A 21,248-nucleotide genomic window follows, 5' to 3' on the forward strand; every position below is an offset into this window, starting at 1 on the left:
CAAGCCCTCTTTCTCCAATTTCAGCTGGTAATAATTTCACATTCTTTCTCACAGCTACCAATGCAAGAGGCAGCTAATCCTGAGGCTTTTGTTAGGAAAGGTGCTCGATTGAACAAACACATGGCAGACAGGGGCATTGGAGATCACTTTTACACAGTGATATTTAAAATGAGGGAAGTTTAAGTAAGTTGCTTGAGATGCAGCATACTGCCAGCAAGCTCACTGGTGCCCTCCATCAACTCAATTCCTCCTTTCTTTCCATCCTCCTTTCCTCTGTGTATGCCAAAAGGGCTCTACATTTTAGCACTGGATTTTTTTTTTTTTTTTTTGTAATGCACTTCGTGCTATTGCTAAAGCTAATTCCTGTTTCATGGCTCATCCAGCACTATCACCTGCCCTCCTCTTCATATCCTTTCTTGCTTTAAGACTTAACTCCAGCTCCCTCCAGAAAGTTTACTTAACATGCTATTTACTTAAATACATGGAGCCAGAGTAGACACAATGTATATTCTGTCCAATGACCTTACTTTGGGGTTTTCCTATTTTTTTTAACTGCAAAGTAGAACAAGAATCTTCCTCTTTGCAACATATTCCCATTAAAGAAATTGTTAGGCTGGGCGTAGTGGTGTGTGCCTATAGTCCCAGCTATAATATTTGGGAGGCTGATGTAGGAGGATTGTTTGAGACCAGGAATTCTGGGCTGTAGCACTCTATGCTGATTGGATGTCCACATTAAGTTTGGTATCAATATGATGAGTGAGGGACCACCAGATTGCCTAAGGAGGGGTGAACTGGTCCAGGTCGAACATGGAACAGGTCAAAATTCCCATGCTCATTAGTAGTGGGATCGCACCTGTGAATATCCACTGCACTACAGCCTGGACAACATAGCCAGACTCTGTCTCTAAAATATAAATAAAAATTGTCAGATTTATGAGGGTTGTTAGCTTTTAGGATGTAACAATTATTCCATTACCAATGATAAGGATACCTGTCAGCTTTTTATATTGTTTTAGATACCTGTTTTAGTTTTCCTATCAGGGTCCATAGCTTTTACTTCTTTTGTAACTCTTTTTGGCTCTGTCTCCTGGACCCTGCTCTGAGAATTTTGACAAACTGTAAGACAAAGTCTTTGCAGTTGTTGAAATTTGTATTTCATAGGGGAGAGAAAGCTTAGGCATATTGTCTAGTAAAGGTCCAGTCGGCCTGGTGCTGGTTCTAAATGAATCAATGATAGGTGTTCAGAGAAGGAATGGATCATGGTAGATTGTGCTCCTTCATCAGTCAGCCCGTGTTGATAGGAATCAATATAGCAGAACATTTTAGAGCCCATTTTGCTACAAAAAATAAGATATTAACTTATATTCCCCTAACTTACTACTTTGGGATTAAAATATGAGAAAAACATATTATGAAGATAACATATCATTTAAGTATTCTACAGTTTGATTCTTCACTCATAAAAATAGTAACCAGATATTGCTGAGTGATTTTATAAGTTGAATTTCTTATCCATCATCTTGAATTTCTCCAAAGAATTTGTTTGTTTGTTGTTTGTTTTGAGACAGAGTCTTGCTCCCTTGCCAGGCTGGAATGCAGTGGCACGATCTCGACTCACTGCAACCTCTGCCTCCCGGGTTCAAGCAATTCTGCTGCCTCAGCCTCCCGAGTAGCTGGGACTACAGGTGTGCACCACCTCATCTGGCTAATTTTTTTGTATTTTACTAGAGACGGGGTTTCACAATGTTGGCCAGGATGGTCTCCATCTCCTGACCTCGTAGTCCACCCTCCTCGGCCTCCCAAAGTGCTGGGATTACAGGCATGAACCACCATGCCCAGCCAAGAATTTGGATTTTATGAGTAACAAGTTTTGGAACAATTTGCAATGGGTATAGATTACACAAGTAATACTTTGTGTAATCTTAAATATCCTTTTCATAAGCATTTATGATTGTCATTTTCTGTCTTTCCCAGAAAGCATGAATCATTATTCTTCTTACAGAAGACACAGAATGGGACATGTTGTAAACTGGGAATTCTTACGGGCTGCTTCTTTCTTAAGAAATAACTGCTAGAACAGTGAAGCAATAAGAAAATATCCACTGTCATCATCAGAAAGTGTATCTTGTGAGCCAGTGAATGTGGCACTTAGAAAACCAAATGGCTATATTTAGACATGTATATGCAGTTATATGTCTGCATTATAACTTATTATATTTTCCTTCAAATTAAGCAATACTACTTAGTCATAAAAAGGAACAAAATAATAGCATTCACAGAAATCTGGATGGAATTGGTGAACATTATTCTAAGTGAGATAACTGAGGAATGAAAAACCAAACATTGTATGTTCTCACTCATATGTGAGGGCTAAGCTATGAGGACGCAAAGGCATAAGAATGATACATTGAATTTTGGGGACTTGGGGGAAAGTTTGGGGCATGGTGAGGAATAAAAGACTACACACCAGTGTACACTGCTTGGGTGATGGGTGCACCAAAATCTCAAAGATCACCACCAAATAACTTATCCATGTAAACAAACACCACCTGCTCCCCAAAAATCTATTGAAATAAAAAATAAAAAACTTACTAAGAAAAGGAAACTGTTACTGAATTTTATTTGTATGTCAGAAACTTTTAAAATTGATAAATCTCATTTAACATTAACCCAAGACAATTTAAAGCCTATTTCTTATGTTTGAAAAAATGATGACTATATGTGCAAAATATTCTAAGTCCTGCAGAATGCCAGACTGATAAAATCTAAATTATTATTATGCTTTATTTAAAAAAATATTTAAACTTCAAACTAAACTTTTTCATCCTTAAAAATATCTACAGTAGCAAATCTGGGGCCCTACAAACATTTCTCCCAGCAAAACTGATTCCACTCTCTCTTCACAAACTTCCTTTACAGAAATCAGGAGCAAGAACAATAATCAAGTCTTGTGTATAATTGTATAATTTTCATTATGTCCAATTTTATATTTTGGATACAAGTGTTTTTTTAAGTCAGATCTATTTCTTACAAATATTTTCTCCCAGTCTATCGTTTGTCTTATTCTCTTAACAATGTCTTTCATAGAGCAGCAGTCTTTGATTTAGTAAAGTCAAACTTACCAATTTTTTAAAAAAATGGATGTTGCTTCTGATATTTTATCTAAAAAGTAATTGCCAACCCCACGGTCATTTAAATTTTCTCCTGTGTTTTCTTCCAGAAGTTTTCTAGTTTTGCGTTTTACATTTAGGCATATGACCCATTTTGAGTTAATTATTTTTGCGTATGGTATAAGGTCTGAGTCTGGGTTTATTTTTCTGCATGTGGATGCCCAATTGTTCCAGTCCCATCTGTTGAAAAGATAAAGACTATCGTTTCTTCACTGAATTGCCTTTGCACCTCTGTCAAAGATCAGTTGACTGTCTTACTGTATTGTGTGAGTCTATTTCTGGGCTCTCTATTCTGACCCATTGATCTATATATCTATTCTTTTGTCCTTATGCCTGATTTTGATAGATGAAGAAATAATCTCAGGGAAGTTGAGTGATCATCTCAACATTACACACCACTAAGTTGCAGACAGGAATTTGAACTTAGGGTTTTTGAAGTCATATGCAGTAACCAGTTCACTAAACTATAGCTACTTCTCTTTCAATGCAGAACCAAAATACGTGACTATTAATTGTAATACCATAACCAGTCTGTTTCCCTTGCATTCTTCTCTTTGCATATGCCCTACAGCACATTGGTCACATGGAGGCAGAGTTGGCAGAGAGTGGCTACTGATCAGGTAGGCAATGCATTATGCAAAGTAAGTCCCATTTACCTGTGTAATCTGAACCTTGGTATTGTAAAATTTGAGGTTCATTGCTTTAATGAAATACACACAGGTGCAAATTAAAACCCAAGACTCTTCACAGTCTAAGATGGAAGATTTCTGGTAACACTGTACTTGCTGGATGATGACATGAGCTGCTTATGATGCAGCTACAAAGGGTTTGATTATTGTTCCTGCTTTCTGTTAAGGAGGTCTGGGGAAACAGTGGAATCAGTTTTGCTGGAAGAAATGTTTTCAGGCCCCTCAATTTGCTACTGTAGAAATTTTTACATAAGAAAAGGCTTAGTTTGAAGTTTAAAGTTTTGTTTTTACAGGAAGCATAACTTAGATTTATATGAGGCTGGTATTCTATAGGACTTAGAATATTTCGCACATACAGTCCTCATATTTTCAAACTTGAGAAAGGCTTTAAGTAAAAGGTCAGTGTTTCCTAGCTTTAGGGATGGAAGGACTTTCTGGTCATTGCCTCTCAGAGAATTATGCAACCAACAATGAAAGGAAACTTAAGGCTCAAGTTACATTCTTGGGAGCTTGGGCAAGACTTTGGGGAAAATTCTGGATAATGAATGAATTAAAAAACATTAGCCTTGTCACGTAGGACAATGAAGAATCCTGCTGTTCCACAAGTTTTATGATGACTCAGTGGAGCTATGGCAGGAGAATAAATGATAATCTGATTAGGATTCTTTCCATTCTCAGATTTTCTAGTGCAGTTTATACTGGAGAGTGCACTCCAGAGAAGTTAGTATCTGAGATATAAACCATGTATCTTAACTATTTTATCACTTTTAAAGCTTAAAGTTTAAAGATAATTTAAGATATATGGATCATAGAATAGGGTATCACTGAGTTACTAAAATGCTGTTAGTAGAAGACATTGTGAGATGTTTGAAATATAAAATCTAGATTATCCTGAACAGACCAATAGTGAGCAATGAAATTAAATCAGTAATAAAAAAATCTCCCAACAAAAGCCCAGGACCAGACAGATTCATAGCCCAATTTTACCAGACATACAAAGAAGACCTGGTACGAATCTTACTGAAACTCTTCCAAAAAATGGAGGAGATATTTCTTCCTAACTCATTCTATGAAACCAGTATCACACTGGATGGAGATAGAGGCCATTATCCTAAGTGAAATACTCAAAAACAGAGACTCAAATACCATATGTTCTCACATAAGTAGGAGCTAGACAATGGGTACATGTGGGCATACAGAGGGGAATAATAGGCGCTGGGGACTCCAAAAGCAGGGAGGGTGGAAGAGAGTTGAAACATTCCCTGTTGAGTACAGTGTTCACTATTTGGGTGATGGGCACACTAAAAGCCCAGCTTTCACCACTATACAATATATTCATGTAACAAACCTGACTTGTACTCCATGAATCTATAAAGATAAAAATAAGATAAAATCTAGGTTCTTTATAGTAAAAGAACTAACAGATAAAGGTGTTATTAATAATTTCTATACATAGTAATATTGAAATAGATATTCCTTAGGATGTTTTATAAATAAAAATAACTAAGATGAAGTCTCTTTTACTGAAATAAAATTACTCCTGAAATACTTTTTACTGATATGTTTTGCAGTATAATCTTAGTAAATCAAAATGTTCAGAACTCCAAACTTCCTCTCAGGCATAATAATGCTTTATAACATCTATATTTCAAGTGTGGGCTAAAAACCTTGCAATGCATATTCTCAGTGCTAGTTTTAGACTTTTACACACATAGGAACCAACAATTTTCTATTAGAACTAATAACTGTAAATGAAATCATTTCTAAACCTTACAGGAAAAATTAAAACACATTTTGTTAATGTTTGAAGGAAGCTTAGAAGTCTTAAATCCAGCTTCACTACCTTTAGAAATTAGTAATGATTGCTGAGAATGTAGTGCCCACCTGAAGTCCCAGAACACAATGTTGACAGAGGCAAATCTCTGGACCCTGACACAGTTCCTTTTGCACACTTCCATGTTTCTCTTTAGCTTGAAAAGGAGTCCTTTCTGTTACATATTTGTTTTAAATCGGTGAAAGCAATACATGCTTATGGAAGATCCCATTAGCTTCTCAGGGACAGGTTCCCTGTTGAACTTGTCCAGGGACTCATGTGAAGGCTAATGATGCAAGCTGAGTGTGAGGGTGCCAGGTCTCACAAAGATAGTTGCAACCTTGTCCAAATTATAAAAATGGGAACCTCAGAAGGTGGATCTGCTTCTCCAGAGTAAAATCAACCTGTTCCTTCTTTTCTGGCAATGAATACACTGCTTCAAATGTAAACTAGAAAGGTTTTCCAGTCTTTCTCTACAGGAACATTGACCTTTAAAGTTCTAGTTAATCAAAGATGTACCTCTAGGTTCAAAGTAGCAGTGTAAAGGGATAAAGGACTAGGACACCTTACAGGAACTAAGATGCATTAACAACAGGAGTTCTCAAGTTTTAAGATATATAAACACCACCTAAGGCTTGTTTAGATTGTGGATTCCTGGATATTACCCAGATTCAGCAGATCTGGGATGGGGTCTAAAGATCTGCATTTATGTAAAAAAAAAAAAAAAAAAAAAAAAAAAGTACCAAGTGTTTCTGTAGCAGGTGATTAGAGGGTGGAGCTTTGAGAAATTTCTTTTTTAAAAATTTATTTCTTCTAAAAAAAAAAAAAACTGGTTACATGTGCAGAATGTGCAGGTTTGTTACATAGGTTTACACGTGCCACGGTGATTTGCTGCACCCATCAACACGTCCTCTAAGTTCCCTCTTCTCACCCCTAGTGTGTGATGCTCCCCTGTCTGTGTCCATGTGTTCACATTGTTCTACTCCCACTTATGAGTGAGAACATGCAGTATTTGGTTTTCTGTTCCTGTGTTAGATTGCTGAGGATGATGGCTTCCAACTTCATCCATGTCCCTGCAGAGAACATAGTCGCATTCCTTTATATGGCTGCGTAGTATTCCATGCTGTCTATGTACTACATTTTCTTCATCCAGTCTATCATTGATGGGCATGTGGGTTGGTTCCATGTCTTTGCTATTGTAAACAGTGCTGCAATAAACATTCGTGTGCATGTGTCTTTATAGTAGAATGATTTATATTCCTTTGGGTCTATACCCAGTAATGGGATTGCTGAGTCAAATGGTATTTCTGGTTCTAGATCCTTGAGGAGTTGCCATACTGTCTTCCACAATGGTTGAACTAATTTACATTCCCGCCAGCAGTGTAAAAGTGTTCGTATTTCTCCACAGCCTTGCCAGCATCTATTGTTCCTGACTTTTTAATAATCATTCTAACTGGCATGAGATGGTATCTCATTGTGGTTTTGATTTGCATTTCGCTGATGATCAGTGATGTTGAGCTTTTTTTTTCGTATTTGTTGGCTGTGTAAATGTCATCTTTTGAAAAGTGTCTGTTCGAATTCTTTGCCTAGTTTTTGATGGGGTTGTTTATTTCTTGTAAATTTACGTTTCTTGCAAATTCTGAATATTTAGACCTTTGTTAAATGGGTAGATGCAAACATTTTCTCCCATTCTCTAGGTTGTCTGTTCATTCTGATGATAGTTTCTTTTGCCGTGCAGAAACTCTTTAGTTTAATTAAATCTCATTTGTCAATATTGGCTTTTTTCGCCATTGCTTTTGGTGTTTTTGTCATGAAGTCTTTGCCGGTGCCCATATCCTGAATGGTATTGCCTAGATTTTCTTCTAGGGTTTTAATGGTTTTGGGTTTTACATTTAAGTCTTTATTCCACCTTGAGTTAATTTTTGTATACAGTGTCAGGAAGGGGTCCAGTTTCAGTTTTCTGCATATGGCTAGCCAGTTTTCCCAGCATCATTTATTGAATAGGAGATCCTTTCCTCATTGCTTGTTTTTGTCAGCTTTGTTGAAAATCAGATGGTTGTAGACGTGTGGTGTTATTTCTGAGGTCTCTGTTCTGCCCCATTGGTCTATATGTCTGTTTTGGTCTCACATCAACACTCTAACATCACAATTAAAAGAGCTAGAGAGGCAAGAACAAACTATTCCAAAAGCTAGCAGAGGACAAGAAATAATGAAAATCAGATAAAAACTGAAGGAGATAGTGACATGAAAAACCCTCCAAAAATCAATGAATCCAGGAGTTGGAAAAAATCAACAAAATAGATAAAACACTAGCTAGACTAATAAAGAAGAAAAGAGAGAAGAATCAACTAGACACAATAAAAATAATAAAGTAGATATCACCACTAACTCCACAGAAATACAAACTACCATCAGAGAATACTATAAATTCTCTATGCAAATAAACTAGAAAATCTAGAAGAAATGGATAAATTCCTGGACACATACACCCTCCCAAGGCTAAACCAGGAAAAAGTTGAATCCGTGAATAGACCAATAACAAGTTCTGAAATTAACAAAGTAATTAATAGCCTACTAATCAAAACAAAGCCCAGGGCCAGATGGATTTACAGCTGAATTCTATTAAAAATACAAAGTGGAGCTGGTAACATTCCATCTGAAACTATTTCAAACAATTGAAACAGGGACTCCCTAACTCATTTTACGAAGCCAGCATCATCCTTATACCAAAACCAGGAAGAGACACAATAAAAAAAGGAAACTTCAGGCCAATATCCCTGATGAACATTGATGCAAAAATCCTCAATAAAACACTGGCAAACTGAATCCAGCAGCACATCCAAAAACTTACACCCCACAATCAAATTGGCTTCATCTTTGGGATGCAAGGCTGGTTCAACACATGTGAATCAGTAAACAGAGTCCATCACATAAACAGAACCAACAACAAAAACCACGTGATTATCTCAGTAGATGCAGAAAAGGTCTTCAATAAAATTCAACATCCCTTCATGTTAAAAACTTTCAATCAACTAGGTATTGATGGAACATACTTCAAAATATTAATAGCTATTTATGACAAACCCACAGCCAATATCATATTGAATGGTCAAAAGCTGGAAGCATTCTCTTTGAAAACCAGTACAAGACAAGGATGCTCGCTGTCATCACTCCTATTCAACACAGTATTTGGAAGTTCTGGCCAGGGCAATCAGGCAAGAGAAAGAAATAAAGGGTATTCAAATAGGAAGAGAGGAAGTCAAATTGTCTCTATTTGCAGATGACATGATTCTCTAGTTAGAAAACCCCATTGTCTCAGCCCAAATACTCATTAAGCTGATAAGCAACTTCAGCAAAGTCTTAAGATACAAAATCAACGTGCAAATATCAGAAGCATTTCTTTACACCAACAATAGACAAGCCCAGAGACAAATCATAAATGAATTCCCATTCACAATCACTACAAAGATAATAAAATACCTAAGAATACAGCTAACAAGAGATGTGAAGGACCTCCTCAAGGAGAACGACAAACCACTGCTCAAGGAAGTAAGAGAGAACATAAACAAACGGAAAAACATTCCATCCCCAAGGTTAGGAAGAATCAATATCGTGAAAAGTAAGTTACAGATTCAATGCTATTCCCATCAAACTACCATTGACATTCTTCACAGAATTAGAAAAAAATATTTTAAATTTCAGAGGGAATAAAAGAAGACCCTGTATAGCCAAGACAATCCTAAGCAAAAAGAACAAAGCTGGAGGCATTATGCTACTTGACTTCAAACTATACTACAAGGCTACAGTAACCAAAACAGCTTTGAGGATTTTCTATAGATGAAACGAAAACTTCAAAAGTAGTTAATTGGCACTTTTTTGTTTGCTGTTTCTACCTCTCCTTTCAAGCCTCATGTGTTTCCTATTATAGATCTTATAATTCTGTGTTTTAAAGTCTAATTATATTTTTAACCCTTTTCTTTCTCTCTTTATATCTATTCATAAAGAGAAGCAATGTTCCTGTAAGACCAAAACTAAATTTAGGAAATACATTTTATTTTCATGATGTTTCCCACTTTTCACTTTAACTTCCATTGTGTAGACAGATATTTTCACTATGTTTTCTGTTTTATGTGCTCTGGCAACCTCCAAGAATCACAACTGCAATTTCAGAATTCATATTGACTTGCAACTCCTTTAGTAAATGACATTTCTTTTCATGAAGCAGTAAACCTGTGAGAAATTCATCTAATGCAGGGAATTTGACAATTCTCCTTATGAAAATCCCTATCCTGGACAAATATCCTAAGCAAACTGGGTTATCTCAGTCATCTGAAGAAAATGCTTTGTTCTCCAGAATAAAGTTAATGCCCAGTTTGTGTATGGCTTCATTTGTTTCTGACTGGTAGGTTTTAGTTCACATTCCAGTTGCTAGGCCAGTAACCATAGCCTTTTATTAGGGATAAGGAATTTTGGTCTGAATCAAGAGTATGGGTACAAACTAACCATGTTAGAGAGTGGTGTTTTCCATGTGATGACTAAAGAGATTAAAAAATTAGCATTGTGGAGACATTTTCTTCATATGGATTATTTGGCCTTTGGTCCATGTATTAATCAGAATTCTCTGAAGAAACAGAGCCAATAGAACATCTATCTGTCCGTCCGTCCATCCATCCATCCATCCATCCATCCATCCATCTATCCATCTATCAAGAGATACTGACTATAAGGAATTGGCTGACATGATTATGGGGCTGAGAAGTCTCAAGATCTGCAGTTGGCAAGCTGGAGACCCAGGAGATCCAGTGGTATAGTTCCAGTCCAAGTCTGAAGGCCTGAGAACCAGGAGAACTGAGGATGTAAGCTCCAGTCTGAGTTCAAAGGCAGAAGGCTGATGTCCCAGCCCCAAAACAGTAGACAGAGAGAGCAGATTTTTGCTTACTGAGCTTTTTGTTCTATTTAGGTCTTCAATGGGTTGGATGAGGCACACTCACATTGGGGAAGGCAATCTGTTTCACTCAGCATACAGATTCAAACGTTAATCTCTTTTAGAAATACCCCCACAGGCAAATCCAGGATAATATTTGACCAAATATCTGGGCAGCCCATGGCCCAGTCAAGTTGCCACATAAAATTAAGCATCACAGTCACTTTTCATTTTTTTCCTCCTATGGGGTTGGTACTGTAAGATAGTTCACAGATTGGTTACCATTTGGGAAGAAAAAATAACATCTTTTGCCCTTGATCCCCTTCAAATTTCCTTAGCATGCCTAGCTGGAACAGGTAGGGTCAAAGGGGCACAACGAGACCCAGAGCTCCCAGGCCTGCCTCTTTCTAGGGAGAAATAGTCTTTGTGGTTTAAGTATAGTGTATGTCTTCTCCATAGGAGACTATAGAAGGCCTTGAGGCCAAATCCCATAATAGGCAATGTCATTTTTCTGGCCTCATTTTCTGGGAATATCACCTCAGCACAAAAGAAGAGAACTAGGTAGAATTTGTATGCCCTGATCTTATCTATATATTAGACAGAAGTGACATAAGTTTGTAGTGAATTTTTACCAATAACTGACCCAGGGTCTAGTAACACTCGTTCATTTCATTTACTCAACAAATATCTTAGTGCCTATTAAAATACAGGTATCAGAAGTAGAGCACGGAAGTCAGGTGGGATCTTTGTCTTTACATAAAAGACAAACATATTCTGAGTTTGTTGTTGAATGTTTGGTGTGTTTCTGGTGTCTGTGAGTCTGAAGTCAGTAGTTTTATTAAAAATAGTATGCAGAACCAAGATGTCATTCTAGTTGAGCAACTTTATTTTACTTGTCAAATTTCCCAGAATATAGAATAAAATTGCCAAAATCAGTTAAAGAAACAAGTTGCTGAGTGAGAGAGAAAAAGCTCTTTCACATCTTGAGTGAGTGTCAAGGGCTGGAGAATGAAGTGACTGCCAGGGCAGGTGGGGTGAGACCCATGAGTGACATTCTGCAGTATTTTCCTGCTGACTTCCCATGCCTAAGAGCATCACAGGGAATGTAAGCAAAGTACTTCAGTGAGTTTAGGGATGATAATAATGCCTATTTAACCCCCAGTTCTAACCCAAGTTCATAACCAATTGAGAGATGAATACAGGAATCCTATATCTGGCCATGAAATTATTAGCTTTATTACCAGAAAAGCTACACTGAAGAACATTTGAAATATAATGGCGTGAATTAAGATTTCTAATACAGTGCTATCTCCTCAGACTCGGCCAGGATTGTCTAAATGGTAGTTCTTCCCTATCAGGGCAGATTGCGTGGGGCAGAAGTTACTACTCTAGGTGCTATGAGGGACCACTGTGAGGAGAGAAGAGTTTTCCCTCTCTACTACTTCTAATTTCAGAATCAATGAATGCCTATTTGTGGCATATTCGTCAGTGTCATCTTTTTCAGGTTCTTCTCTGGTTCATAAACTTACTTCCCTTAAGAGGCATTTTACAATACATTAAAACACACTCCCTATCACCCTCTCTTGGGAGAAGTTAGTCCAGATAAAAGAAAGCTTATGATCTAGCCCCAGTATCCTACTCAGTTTCAGTAAGGGCTTTAGCCTGTATGCAAAATTTCTCCATGAGGGATTAATTCACGAGCATCTCACAATTCAGCAAGTCATTTATTCCATCATGCCTAAAGGATAACCCAAAGTTTAATATTAGAATCATAGTTACTTTCTTATTGCTAAAAAAATATCTCCTTTCATTACCTAGGAACCACCCTAAATAAAATCAAGAAGGTACATCTGTCCTCAGGGACAACCTGTTCACCTCTTATCTTTAGCAACCCCTCCTTCAGGGAACCACAGCTCAAAGTGGCCCAGAACCTTTTTCCCAGGAACCTGCTTTGTCGAGAAACACTGTGTGTTTTATTATTTCACTCTGGTTTACTTCTTACTAACGAGGATACAATTAGGCTTGAACAATAAAACAAATTCTATCACAGTGTAAGCAAGTTTTATGTCTCATGTAATGGTCATGTTTTATCTAATTAAAGAATACTTGCTCCTAGAAGACCCTAAGGCAATATTTCCCAATGTATAGTCCTATTTCCCTGAATGTTAATCCTTACTGTGTGGTGAGGGGAAGGCTTTCATGGTCAAAAGACCGTCTTGGCTATTTTGAACAGATTTCTTTGGCTTAGGACTTCGCAGAGCCCTTATTTTGTTATAGTCCTCTGAATCTCTGTGGAGGAATATAATATGTGACTCTTTATTTGTGCAGCATTCCATGAGACCACTTTTTCATCAAAACACAATTTGGGAAATGTTACTCTAAAGATATCCAGCTAACAGTCATGATTGCAGACATAATGACAGATGGCTGAGGGGACAAATATTTATTTTTGGCCAAGTAAAAAGTGGGTTCCCTTTCTTTCATAATGAATAACTAAGAGACCCAAGGTAATCCAATGTGGTTAGGAAAAGGTAGTGGAATCCAAAGAACAAGGGCTTTGTTGAGAATATGATCTTGATTTAAACCATCTACCAGCTGAATAAAATTAGTAAATGTATTAGCCTTTAGAGCCTTGTTTGTTTACAAAAGTGGTTGTAATTATTCTTATTTGGTGAGGATATTCAAATGATTATCTGAGATAATTCTGCAAGGACCTAGAAAACTCTGGAACAGAATGTAAAATTAATTTTCATGTCTTTTCCTTCTCCAAGATTTTTTCTCTATCTTCCCAGGGATTAAATTTGAAATACAGGGTAAATACAGCTTTTCATGTCTCTTGATAACTACCTCTATTTTACGTGATAATTTGAAATAAGCATTCACTGAGCATTTACTATGTATGTATCTATGTATGTATGTATGTATGTATCTATGTACCCCAGTTATTATGATCTACCTTAATGGGAATAATTAAGATAAATGAGACACAAACTTTGCCCTAATGCAATCTATCTATCTATCTATCTATCTATCTATCTATCTATATGTTATATTATACTTTATGTTCTAGGGTACATGTGCACAACATGCAGGTTTGTTACATATGTACACATGTGCCATGTTGGTGTGCCGCACCCATTAACTCATCATCTACATTAGGTATATCCCCTAATGCTATCCCTCCACCCTTCCCCCACCCCACAACAGGCCCCGGTTTGTGATGTTCCCCTTCCTGTGTCCAAGTGATCTCAATGTTCAATTCCCACCTATGAGTGAGAATATGCAGTGTTTGGTTTTCTGTTCTTGTGATAGTTTGCTGAGATTGATGATTTCCAGCTGCATCCATTGTCCCTAAAAAAGACATGAACTCATCCTTTTTTATGGCTGCATAGTATTCCATGGTGTATATGTGCCACATTTTCTTAATCTAGTGTGTCATTGATGGACATTTGGGTTGGTTCCATGTCTGCTATTGTGAATAGTGCCGCAATAAATATACGTATGCATGTGTCTTTATAGCAGCATGATTTATAATTCTTTGGGTATATACCCAGTAAAGGGATGGCTGGGTCAAATGATATTTCTGGTTCTAGATCCTTGAGGAATCGCCACACTCTTTTCCACAATGGTTGAACTAGTTTACAGTCCCACCAACAGTGTAAAAGTGTTCCTATTTCTCCACATCCTCTCCAGCACCTATTGTTTCCTGACTTTTTAATGATTACCATTCTAACTAGTGTGATATGGTATCTCATTGTGGTTTTGATTTGCATTTCTCTGATGGCAAGTGATGATGAGCATTTTTTCATGTATCTGTTGGCTGTATAAATGTCTTCTTTTGAGAAGTGTCCATTTCCTTTGCCCACTTTTTGACGGGGTTGTTTTTTTCTTATAAATTTGTTTGAGTTCTTTGTAGGTTCTGGATATTAGCCCTTTGTCAGATGAGTAGATTGCAAAAATTTTCTCCCATTCTGTAGGTTGCCTGTTCACTCTGGTGGTAGTTTCTTTTGCTGTGCAGAAGCTCTTTAGTTTAATGAGATCCCATTTGTCAATTTTGGCTTTTGTTACCATTGCTTTTGGTGTTTTAGACATGAAGTCCTTGCCCATGCCTATGTCCTGAATGATATTACCTAGGTTTTCTTCTAGGGTTTTTATGGTTTTAGGTCTAACATTTAAGTCTCTAATCCATCTTGAATTAATTTTTGAATAAGGAGTAAGGAAGGGATCCAGTTTCAGTTTTCAACTTACAGCTAACCAATTTTCCCAGCAGCATTTATTAAATAGGGAATCCTTTCCCCATTTTTTGTTTTTCTCAGGTTTGTCAAAGATCAGATGGATGTAGATGTGTGGTATTATTTCTGAGGGCTCTGTTCTGTTCCATTGGTCTATGTCTCTGTTTTGGTACCAGTACCATGCTGTTTTGGTTACTGTAGCCTTGTAGTATAGTTTGAAGTCAGGTAGCATGATGCCTCCAGCTTTGTTCTTTTGACTTAGGATTGTCTTGGCAATGTGGATTCTTTTTTAGTTCCATATGAACTTTAAAGTAGTTTTTTTCCGATTCTGTGAAGAAAGTCATTGGTAGCTTAATGGGAATGGCATTGAATCTATAAATTACCTTGGGCAGTATGGCCATTTTCATGATATTGATTCTTCCTATCCATGAGTATGGTATGTTCTTCCATTTGTTTGTGTCCTCTTTTATTTCATTGAGCAGTGGTTTGTAGTTCTCCTTGAAGAGGTCCTTCACATCCCCTGTAAGTTGGATTCCTAGGTATTTTATTCTCTTTGAAGCAATTGTGAATGGAAGTTCATTCCTGATTTGGCTCTCTGTTTGTCTGTTACTGGTGTATAAGAATGCTTGCACATTGATTTTGTATCCTGAGACTTTGCTGAAGCTGCTTATCAGCTTAAGGAGACTTGGAGCTGAGACAGTGGGGGGTTTTCTAAATACACAATCATGTCACCTGCAAAGAGGGACAATTTGACTTCTTCTTTTCCTAACTGAATACCCTTGATTTCTTTCTCTTGCCTGATTGCCCTGGCCAGAACTTCCAACACTATGTTGAATAGGAGTGGTGAGAGAGGGCATCCCTGTCTTGTGCCAGTTTTCAAAGGGAATGCTTCCAGTTTTTGCCCATTTAGTATGATATTGGCTGTGAGTTTGTCATAAATAGCTCTTATTGTTTTGAGATATGTTCCATCAATACCAAATTTATTGAAAGTTTTTACTATGAAGGGCTCTTGAATTTTGTCAAAGGCCTTTTCTGCATCTATTGAGATAATCATGTGGTTTTTGTCTTTGGTTCTGTTTATATGCTGGATTACGTTTATTGATTTGTGTATGTTGAACCAGCCTTGCATCCCAGAGATGAAGCCTACTTGATCATGGTGGATAAGCTTTTTGATGTGCTGCTGGATTTGGTTTGTCAGTATTTTATTGAGGATTTTTGCATTGATGTTCATCAGGGATATTGGTCTAAAATTCTCTTTTTTTGTTGTGTCTCTGCCAGGCTATGGTATCAGGATGATGCTGGCCTCATAAAATGAGTTAGGGAGGATTCTGTCTTTTTCTATTGATTGGAATAGTTGCAGAAGGAATGGTAGCAGCTCCTCCTTATACCTCTGGTAGAATTCGACTGTGAATCCGTCTGGTCCTGGACTCTTTTTGGTTGGCAGGCTATTAACTATTGCCTCAATTTCAGAGCCTGCTATTGGTTTATTCAGAGATTCAACTTCTTCCTGGTTTAGTTGTGGGAGAGTATATGTGTCCAGGAATTTATCCATTTCTTCTAGGTTTTCTAGTTTATTTGTGTAGAGGTGTTCATAGTATTCTCTGATGGTAGTTTGTATTTCTGTGGGGTGGGTGGTGATATCCCCTTTATCATTTTTTATTGCATCTATTTGATTCTTCTCTCTTTTCTTCTTTATTAGTCTTGCTAGTGGTCTATCAATTTTGTTGATCTTTTCAAAAAACCAGCTCCTGGATTCATTGATTTTTTTTTTGAAGGGTTTTTTGTGTCTCTATCTCTTTCAGTTCTGCTTTGCTCTTCGTTATTTCTTGACTTCTGTTAGCTTTTGAATGTGTTTGCTCTTGCTTCTTTAGTTCTTTTAATTGTGATGTTAGGGTGTCAATTTTTAGATATTTCCTGCTTTCTCTTGCAGGCATTTCGTGCTATAAATTTCCCTCTACACACTGCTTTAAATGTTTCCCAGAGATTTTGGTATGTTGTATCTTTGTTCTCATTGGTTTCAAAGAACATCTTTATTTCTGCCTTCATTTCATTATGTAACCACTAGTCATTCAGGAGCAGGTTATTCAGTTTCCATGTAGTTGAGCGGTTTTGATTGAGTTTCTTAGTCCTGAGTTCTACTTTGATTGGACTGTGGTCTGAGAGACTGTTATAATTTCTGTTCTTTAACATTTGCTGAGGAGTGCTTTACTTCCAACGATGTGGTCAATTTTGGAATAAGTGTGATGTGGTGCTGAGAAGAATGTATATTCTGTTGATTTGGGGTGGAGAGTTCTGTAGATGTCTATTAGGTCCACTTGGTGCAGAGTTGAGTTCAATTCCTGGATATCCTTGTTAACTTTCTGTCTCGTTGATCTGTCTAATGTTGACAGTGGGGTGTTAAAGTCTCCCATTATTATTGTATGGGAGTTTAAGTCTCTTTGTATGTCTCCAAGGACTTGCTTTATGAATCTGGGTGCTCCTGTATTGGGTGCATATGTATTTAGGATAGTTAGCTCTTCTTGTTGAATTGATCCCTTTACCATTATGTAATGGCCTTCTTTGTCTCTTTTGATCTTTGTTGGTTTAAAGTTTGTTTTATCAGAGACTAGGATTGCAACCCCTGCTTTTTTTTGTTCTCCATTTGCTTGGTAGATCTTCCTCCATCCCTTTATTTTGAGCCTATGTGTGTCTCTGCATGTGAGATGGGACTCCTGAATACAGCAGACTGATGGGTCTTGACTCTTTATCCAGTTTGCCAGTCTGTGTCTTTTAATTGGAGCATTTAGTCCATTTACATTTAAGGTTAATATTGTTATGTGTGAACTTAGTCCTGTCATGATATTAGCTGGTTATTTTGCTCGTTAGTTGATGCAGTTTCTTCCTAGCATCAATGGTCTTTACATTTTGGCATGTTTTTGCAATGGCTGGTACCAGTTGTTCCTTTCCATGTTTAGTGCTTCTGTCAGGATCTCTTGTAGGGCAGGCCTGGTGGTGACAAAATCTCTGAGCATTTTCTTCTCTGTAAAGGATTTTATTTCTCCTTCACTTATGAAACTTAGTTTGGATATGAAATTCTGGGTTGAAAATTCTTTTCTTTAAGAATGTTGAATATTTGCCCCCATTCTCTTTTGGCTTGTAGAGTTTCTGCTGAGAGATCTGCTGTTAGTCGGTTGGGCTTCCCTTTGTGGGTAACTCGACCTTTCTCTCTGGATGCCTTTAATATTTTTTCCTTCATTTCAACTTGGTGAATTTGACAATTATGTGTCTTGGAGTTGCTCTTCTTGAGGAGTATCTTTGTGGCGTTTTCTGTGTTTCCTGAATTTGAATGTTGGCCTGCCTTGCTAGGTTGGGGAAGTTCTCCTGGATAATATCCTGCAGAGTGTTTTCCAACTTGGTTCCATTCTCCCCGTCACTTTCACGTACACCAATCAGACGCAGATTTGGTCTTTTCACATAATCCCATATTTATTGGAGGCTTTGTTCGTTTCTTTTTACTGTTTTTTCTCTAAACTTCTCTTCTCACTTAATTTCATTAATTTGATCTTCAATCACTGATACCCCTTCTTCCAGTTGATTGAGTCAGTTACTGAAGCTTGTGCATTTGTCACGTAGTTCTTGTGTCATGGTTTTCATCTTTATTGGGTCGTTTATGGTCTTGTCTGCATTGGTTATTCTAGTTATCCATTCATCAAATCTTTTTTCACAGTTTTCAGTTTCTTTACACTGGGTTCGTAGTTCCTCCTTTAGCTCAGAGAAGTTTGATCATCTGAAGCCTTCATCTCTCAACTCATCAAAGTCATTCTCCATCCAGCTTTGTTCCATTGCTGGCAAGGAGCTGCATTTCTTTGGAGGGGAGAGGCGCTCTGATTTCTTGAATTTTCAGCTTTTCTGCACTGCTTTTTCCCCATCTTTGTGGTTTTTATCTACCTTTGGTCTTTGATGATGGTGATGTACAGATGGGGTTTTGGTGTGGATGTCCTTTCTGTTTGTTAGTTTTCCTTCTAACAGTCAGGAGCCTCAGCTGCAGGTCTGTTGGAGTTTGCTTGAGGTCCACTCTAGACCCTGTTTGCCTGGGTATCAGCAGCGAAGGCTGCAGAAGAGAGAATATTGCTGAACAGCAAGTGTTCCTGTCTGATTGTTCCTCTGGAAGCTTCGTCTCAGAGGTGTACCTGATTATGTGAGGTGTGAGGTGTCAGTCTACCCCTAGTGTGGGATGTCTTCCAGTTAGGCTACTTGGGGGTCAGGGACCCACTTGAGCAGACAATCTGTCTGGTCTCAGATCTCAAACTCCGTGCTGGGAGAATCACTACTCTCTTCAAAGCTGTCAGACAGGGACATTTACATCTGCAGAGGTTTCTGCTGCTTTTTTTTTTTACCTACGCCCTGTCCCCAGAGGTGGAGTCTACAGAGATAGGGAGGCTTCCTTGAGCTGATGTGGGCTCCACCCAGTTCCTGGACACTTTGTTTATCTACTTAAGCCTACAGCAATGGTGGGTGCCCCTCCCCAAGCCTCACTGCTGCCTTGCTGTTAGATCTCAGACTGTTGTGCTAGCAATGAGGGAGGTTCTGTGGGCATGGGACACTCCGATCCACATGCAGGATACAAACTCCTGGTGTGCCGTTTGCTAAGACCCTTGGTAAAGTGCAGTATTAGGGTGGGAGTGACCAGATTTTCCAGGTGTTGTGTGTCTCAGTTTCCCTTGGCTAGGAAAAGGAATTCCCTTCCCTCTTGTGCTTCCTGGGTAGGGGATGCCTAACCCTGCTTCAGCTCTTGCTCCTCTCGCTCGTTGGGCTGCACCCACTGTCCTGCACTGACTGTCCAACACACCCCAGTGAGATGAACCCAGTACCTCAGTTGGAAATGCAGAAATCACCTGCCTTCTCTGTCACTCATGCTGGGAGCTGGAGGCTGGAGTTGTTCCTATATGGTCATCTTGGCGTCTAGTATTCAGTCTAGTATGAAATACTAGTATTCATACTAGTGATGATGAAATATTTTGTCTAGTATTCAGTCAGGTAAACAAATGCAGTTGTGTCATATAATTATAAACAATGATTTACAATTTTATAGTATTTTACATGTATTATCTCATTTAATCTTCACAATAACTTTTTAAATAGATATTATTATTTCTCCATTTCTATATAAAGAAAAATGGAGCTCAGGGAAGTTAAGCAACTTGGTCAAAGTCACTCAACTGCCAACACCAAGAGCATAAACAAGAATCCAAGTCCTGTAACTTAAATCTGGCAACCTTTTCACTCTTTTCATGATGACTGTACTCATATTTTAAGTGACAGTATCCTAGATAATTTTTTTCTTTTTAAATGAAGGCCATTGGATTTGCTGTCAAAATAATGACTTACTGTCAAAGAGTCTAAGAACACCTTAGTTGCTTAAGACTAATATATAGTTTCAGCTGTAGAATGTACTTTTAAATGCTCTTGAAATGTATATTTTGGAGGGTTTCGGGAGCCTTGACTATTAACTCAATGTGTGGCCATAAGATATTATCTGAAATAAAACAGAAATAAGAACTAGGCTTCTCCTTGACAAAAGGAACAATATGATATAATGTGGAAGTACTTTAGAAGGTATAAGATACTACAGAAGTGTACTAATTTTTAAATTATTCTTTCTAATGTGGGAAGCAGTGAAAATATGAAAGCAATTAATAAGGGGTTTTTAATACGTTTCATGATTGTCTTTGTTAGACAGGAATAGTATCCACCATTAATAGTCTGTTGTCTCTGGGTGTTTACCAATGAGTGGCTTTGGGTTTCAATCTTGATGATTTTGAGAGCAAGTTTATAATAAAATTTGCTACAGATATTCCTAACCTATCTCAGGGTTGATTGTGTAAATAGCGTTTCCAAAACAAGCAGCCCATTCAATGGTAAAGCATTATGTTGACTCTGAGCCCTTGGAATACTTTCTGAATTCACTGAAATCTCTGCAAAATCAGTTGGTATTGTTCTAGGCTTTTTGTTTCTTGTTTTCCACAAAAAGTGTTAAAAAAAATTCAAGCTTAAAAGAGACTTTTCTTTCATAATGAGTTCTGTAACTTAAGGCCTTACAGGGACAAAGATCTTCCAAAATTTTTGAACGGTCCCCTGCCCCCTACCACCACGATCCTTTTATGGTATGTTTTTCTTTTCAATATTTTTTCAACTTAAGATGTTCTTTGTCAGTGTCTAGAAAATTTAGACTAAAGGGATATAATTCATTTTTGGCAGAACTCTGGGTAAACATTTAGAACTTGTCCTTCTGGAGTACAGTTTAGCAATATTTATTTAATAAATGTTAAGTACCAACTCTGGGCTCCTGGTTAGGTGATGAGAATATTAAGGTGAATGCTTATATGGTTTGTGCTTATAAGGAACTCAAAGTCTACCAGAGAAGAAACACATGTGACAGAT

At 37.7% G+C, this 21,248-nt stretch overlaps 1 long non-coding RNA gene across 4 annotated transcripts in view; it reads left to right on the plus strand.

The window, feature by feature from the left end:
* The window catches only part of LOC105490678 (uncharacterized), a 500,528-nt gene that overhangs the window by 252,807 nt on the left and 226,473 nt on the right, over nucleotides 1-21,248 (plus strand). For 2 of the 4 annotated variants that reach the window (XR_011614803.1, XR_011614802.1), the window contains one exon: nucleotides 3,742-3,790. The exons of the other annotated variants lie outside the window; for them this stretch is intronic. This is a non-coding gene — a long non-coding RNA (uncharacterized lncRNA). The remainder of the gene's footprint in view (nucleotides 1-3,741; nucleotides 3,791-21,248) is intronic. 4 annotated transcript variants of the gene reach the window in all.

This window comes from Macaca nemestrina, chromosome 16 (assembly GCF_043159975.1).
Source record: "Macaca nemestrina isolate mMacNem1 chromosome 16, mMacNem.hap1, whole genome shotgun sequence".
In the NCBI taxonomy this organism is placed as follows: Eukaryota; Metazoa; Chordata; class Mammalia; order Primates; family Cercopithecidae; genus Macaca; species Macaca nemestrina.